This window comes from Lactuca sativa, chromosome 5 (assembly GCF_002870075.4).
Source record: "Lactuca sativa cultivar Salinas chromosome 5, Lsat_Salinas_v11, whole genome shotgun sequence".
NCBI classification, from domain to species: Eukaryota; Viridiplantae; Streptophyta; class Magnoliopsida; order Asterales; family Asteraceae; genus Lactuca; species Lactuca sativa.
The window spans coordinates 310,424,715-310,430,800 of NC_056627.2; positions in this window are offsets into that span (position 1 = coordinate 310,424,715).

Here is a 6,086-nt window from a genome sequence, read left to right on the forward strand (position 1 = left end):
GTAAAGAAAAGACTTGTAATTGTTTGAAGGAAAGTTTGTATAAGAATGAAAATGTTTGTAAGTAATTGTAAACGTTTGAAAACCCTAGAAAATCTCATATTTCCTACTAGTATAAAAAGTAGTCTTCTACCAAGACCCGACTGTTTTGAAAGAAGCCTTCTACCAAGACCTGATTGTTTTGAAAGTAGCCTTCTACCAAGACCCGACTGTTTTGAAAGTAGCCTTCTACCAAGACCCGACTGTTTTGAAAGTTTGAACCTCTACATAAGTGAAGGTTTTTCCTTGTACATCTATTATTATTCAAATCTAATCTACCTCATCGATTATGTGAATGTGACACAGAGTAAAGGTAATAAGGGAAATAATATAAAATAACTGAAATTGTATCCTTTTGTATTTGTCGTCTGTAAAGTGTAAGTACTGTAGTATTTGTATAAAGTGAATACTATTGTATTAATTGCCTAAAAATGAGTATTAAGGTATAATGTGATGGCTAGATCCCATACTAAACGCTCTCCCTGTCAAAAGATTCTGGGAACCAAACGCGACCCCTCCAATGATTGCAAGCCGTGAACATCCACATTATGATTATATGATCATGTATACCCAATATAACTATCACCTTTTGTTTAGAACAATGTGTTAGAGATTCATTGGTATAGTTAGATCCTGTACTTGTTCCCTGCTATAGCACCTTATTATGTTTGTTCTGTTATTGTGTATTGTATCTCTTCATATGGTATGTATTGTGTTAGTATGTCTGTAATTGTACTTTTGTAATTGTATCTCTTCATATAGCATGTATTGTATTAGTATGTCTGTAATTGTACTTTTGTAATTGTATCTCTTCATATAGTATGTATTGTATTAGTATAGACTCATGAAAGAACTAATTCTTGTGTGATTCCTTGTACTTGGAATAGTAAGTAGTATCTCCTAACTATACCTATTATAGCTACTAGTAATGTACGTGTATAAACGAAAGTATGCCTTTGCTACCCAATGGTACTGAACTGACTGATGAAACTTTTATGTCTATTTACGTATACATGATATATAACTAATATTTAGATGACATTCGGACGATTAACCGATGCCCTAAGGCCACATCCCAACGAGGAAAAGGAAATAAAAAGAGATAGCTGTCCTAAGTCCTTTAAACATTACTTATATAACTATACATATATGGGCATGCATTTGACAGTATAAAAGTATAAAAGAAGTTTTGTAAAACCTTTGAAAAGTTTAATAACTAAGAAATGATGACTTGATGTCAGTTTATAAAATGATTTGAAAGCAGTTTGTTTGATAAGAACAGTTTTAAGTATAAGAAAACCTTTGTTTGAAACACAATTGTAACAGAGTTTGAAAGGAAACATACAGTATGTAAGATAGTTTGATAAAGAGCTTTAACATGTAAAAACGTTTTAGTAAGTCATATGGAAGTAGTATACTGAGTAAACAGCTAAAAGTGTAGTAAATCCATTTGTATGCTAGCTATTAATCACATGTGATTGATGTACTAACTAGCATGATTCAACTTGTATTCCCCCCCCATAAAAAAAATTTATAAACATCTAAAAAGGGTTATTTAAGGGGTATGAACTCACCTGCAGTGAGTGGATCGTATGGAAGTGTCGGACAAGTGCTTGGTGTTAAGTGAAGACTTAAACACACACAATGATCCTTATAACATATAAAAACATATGTATATATATAATTAGTGATTATAACACTAATTAGACAAGTATAAACATCCTAATGCATCGAAAACACTTTGGTCAAAGTGTTAGGAGGCTATTGGGTTGCAACAAAAGATTGCCAGGCATTATAAGTGAGTTTATGGTCAATGGACCATACTTAATGGAGTTTATAGCCCAGGGGAGTTTACTCCTGGTTGTAAAGTCTCTAATGGGTCTCCATTTGAGGCTTAAAGGTAATGTGTCTTAAGTGGTTAAGTGTTCCAAGGCTTAAACAAGAGGCTAGGTGAGTTTAAGGTCCAAGAATGACACTAATCTTGTGTTTACGGCCTGGGGACCACTTCCCCATGAGTTTACGGCCGTAAACTCTTGGTGGGAAGTACCATTTCGATGTTTGAAGTCCCTAGTTCAATGGTGGTTGGTTATGGGCTAAGTTCTAGTCATTTGGAAGGACAAGAGGGCATCAATGCACCCTTAAAGGGAGTTTACGGCCTTGGGAGATCCTTGGCCGTAAACTCTCATTCAACCCTCTATTCTTGATGATTGTACGCTCTAAACATGTTAAACCTAGTGTACAACGAGTTACAACAAGAGTACTTACGATCTAGGAGCTTGAATGGTCGGTTTTGGCCAAGAACACTAGTGTGTGTTCTTGGTGTTCTTGGTGAAACTTGAAGATCTACACATATGGAATGATTTCACGAATGAAATCATGTAAGATCACTAGTTCATGTAAGATATCAACTAGTTAGGGCAAGAAACTTATGAGTTTTGAAGATCGGGGATGAAGATCGGGATGATACTTGAGAGGATTTCAGCCAAGGGAAAGAAAGAAATGAACAAATGGCCTATCATTCATCATATAAGGTGGAGTTTACGGACCACATGGATTTTATGGCCGTTAACTCCCATGTGGTGGCCGTGAACTCCAGGTCAAGGTGTTCCAGGCTCGTTCTTTGTTCTATAGATCCAGCAGATAAACCCCGACACTTATCCCTTAAGCGTACAAGGATCAGAACACTCAAACAGGCTCCAAATTTGGCTAAATGATAGCAGGAATGAGTTTGAATTTCAAAGAAGTGTTAGACTGAACAGGATCAAAAATTTCGGGTTGCCACAAAAGATGTATGAGAGAATTGTGTGGTGCATTGCCTCCTGTTGTGTACAACTATGTCAGAAGCTGTACAACTGCAAAAGACGTCTGGAACAATCTCAAAGAAAAGTTTCAAATAAGTGAAAAGACTAAGATCAATTCTGTAAAACATGGTTTGATTGAATTGAATGAATTCAAATAGAGGGATGGTGAATCGATAGAAGATTACTATGATCGGTTGAACGAGTTAATCTACAGGTGTAATCACCATGGAATTACTCGAACAACCATGGAGTTCAATTTGACATTCATCATGGGTCTGCGCAAAGAATGGAGGAATGTGACATTGATGGTAAAAACTTAGCAGAGTTTTGATACTTCGACGCTTAATGACTTGTACAATCTGCTAAAAACTCATGAAGGAGAAGTAAATGAAATTGCTGAGGAATCGAAAATGAGTCTTTGAGGACCATTAGCTTTGATGTCGAAAGTTAATGAGAAATAGTCAGTCGAACAGGAAGATTCTGATAGTGAAGGATTTTTGGTTAATTCAGACAATGAAGTTGTTGCATTTTATTCAAATAATAGGGTAAAGAAATTTTTTAAGAAACCCTTTAGTTCAAAGTCGAAAATTGGTGAGGGAAAAGGAAAGTTCGTGGCAAAAGCAGGAGGAGAAGAGAAAAAGAAAAGTGAGAAAAGTGATGTTAAAGAGGAAGAGTAGAAAGTTGAGAAAAAACTGAAAGGAGACTCTGGAATTGATTGTCACTATTGTCATGGTGCAAATCATATGTCTAGTGATTGTATGCTTCAAAAGAAGGAAGAAAAGATCTAGTGAATCATCATACAAACTCAAGAACACAAGGAGTAAATAATTCTTTGTAAGCTCATATTAAATCTAGAAAGAATATACAAATGGGTTTGTATAAATTTCTCTCTCTAGTCTAACACTCCAAAAATGATCATTACTAAATATGAGTGTCACTCACTTCCTATTTATAGGAAAGACAACTCATTTACACATCAATAAGGGTAAGCCACAACCAAAAGTGACTTTGCACCCTAACATCCCCCCCCCCTCAAAGTTAGGATTGGATGTCCCGACTTCAGTCTCCAACGAGCTAGCGCGATCGAGACCAAACTCCCCCTCGAAGTAACACTGGTTTTCAAATCCACAAATGAATATCCGACAAACCTGCTTCGAATACCCATCATTCTCCCCCATTTTATAATCAAAAAATGATTATAAACCCCATTAAGGGTGAGAAGCGTCCGAGGAATGAACATTACAATACTCCCCCTTGATGTGTACCAAAAATGAATCAACAAAAATCTTGCACGGAAAAACAATCACGAAAAAACCACAATAAATTTCCAATTTGTGAATTTTTTTGACTTTTTGGGTGAAATTTGCAAGATTTTTCAAAATCCGGGTAAAAAATGTCACTTTCTGAATTCTACAGTTTGTGTGAATTTACACTTTATGCCCAGTTTCGCATATTTGGCTATTTTAGGCGCAACGGGTCCCTGCAGAATTCTGTTATTGACAGTTTTTACCCGGTTTTTGGAAAATCTTGCAACTTTCGCCTAAAAAGTCAAAAAATTTCACAAATTGGAAATTTTTTGAGGCTTTTTCGTGATTGTTTTTCCATGCAAGTTTTTCGGTGATTCATTGTTGGTACACATCAAGGGGGAGTATTGTTGGATTAGTGTCTAAGTCCATAACTATTTTGGTATGTACTTGACCCGATGGTGCATGGTCCTTTTGGGTTGCCTTCACCAAAGCAACTTGATAGGATGATTTATGGAGAGAAAGGATTAAATATGATTTATTAATATATTATGAGAATAATATATTAAAGGAGAAATCATATTGTTTAATTAATATTAGTCAATAATTAATTAGTAATTAGTTTTGTGACTAAAAGAGATTAATTAAACTTAAGGGACTAGAATTGTAATTATAAGATAATTGCAATTTGGGCCATGGATTGCCTTTTATTATAAGGTGGACGAATTCTATGGGGGAAGCCCATATGAAATCGTCCAAAGGCTTTAAGAAAGGGCTCCATGGGTTGCTTAGGGCTTAAGCAACTAAATTAGGGTTTCCATGTTAGATAACCGTAATTGCCTCACTATATATAGATCCCTTAAGGACCAAAAACGTGGCTAAGCTTCTTGCTAGGGTTTCACACGAGTTTTGGCAGCCTCTATCCACTCTCCTCTTCATCCTCTTGCTTATGGTGTTTGTGAACCATTAGAGGAGTGACACTTGTGACTCTAAGCCTTCCAAAGTCGATTCAAGGAGATTTGGGATTGTTATTGCTACATAACAATCAAGGTATTATCTTAAACCTAATTATATGTTAATATTGATTCCCATATGCTAGAATTAGGGTTTATAGCCTTGGATAACTTGCATGTACAATAGAGAAACCTAGATCCAAGCATTAGGGTTTGTATGAGCACATAGGATGTCTTATGACCAAAACCCATCAAGTATTATGAAGTTCATTCCTCAAGCGCTTCTCACCCTTAATGGGTTTTATAATTTTTTTTTTGATTATAAAAAGGGGGAGAATGATGGGTATTCGAAGCAAGTTTTTTGGGTATTCATTTGCGGATTTGAAGACCGATGTTAATTCGAGGGGGAGTTTGGTCTTGATCGTGCAAGCTCGTTAGATATTGAAGTCGGACATCCAATCCTAACTTTGAGGGGGAGAATGTTAAGGTGCAAGGTCACGCTTGGATGTATTTGTGCTTTACCCTTATTGATGTGTAAGTGAGTTGTCTTTCCTATAAATAGGAAGTGAGTGACACTCGTATTTAGAATGATCATTTTGGAGTGTTACACTAGAGAGAGAATTTGCACAAACCCTTTTGTATATCCTTTCTATATCTAATATGAGCTTACACATATTTATTTACTCATTGTATTCTTGAGTTTAGATGGTGATTCATTATATCTTTAGAAATTCCGCACATCATAATCAACACCACTACAATGTGTTTTCCAGCTGTGATTATGGGCTAAAAACCTTTGCTTTCGTTAGTTAGATGAAACCTAAAACTAAGTTAGTTTCTTACTTTATGGATTATATGAATTTGGCTTATGCACGTGTTTGATTATCATTACCTAGCATGTTAAAGTTTGTAACTTTGTTGCTTAATTTCAAGTGTAGTGTAGCTTAGTGACTATTAAATTACATGAACTTGATTACCAAGTGATTTAGTGACCATTAAATTGCTAGAGCTAGGATAGACCAAATCTTAGATAAATAATAAAAGTAACAAAT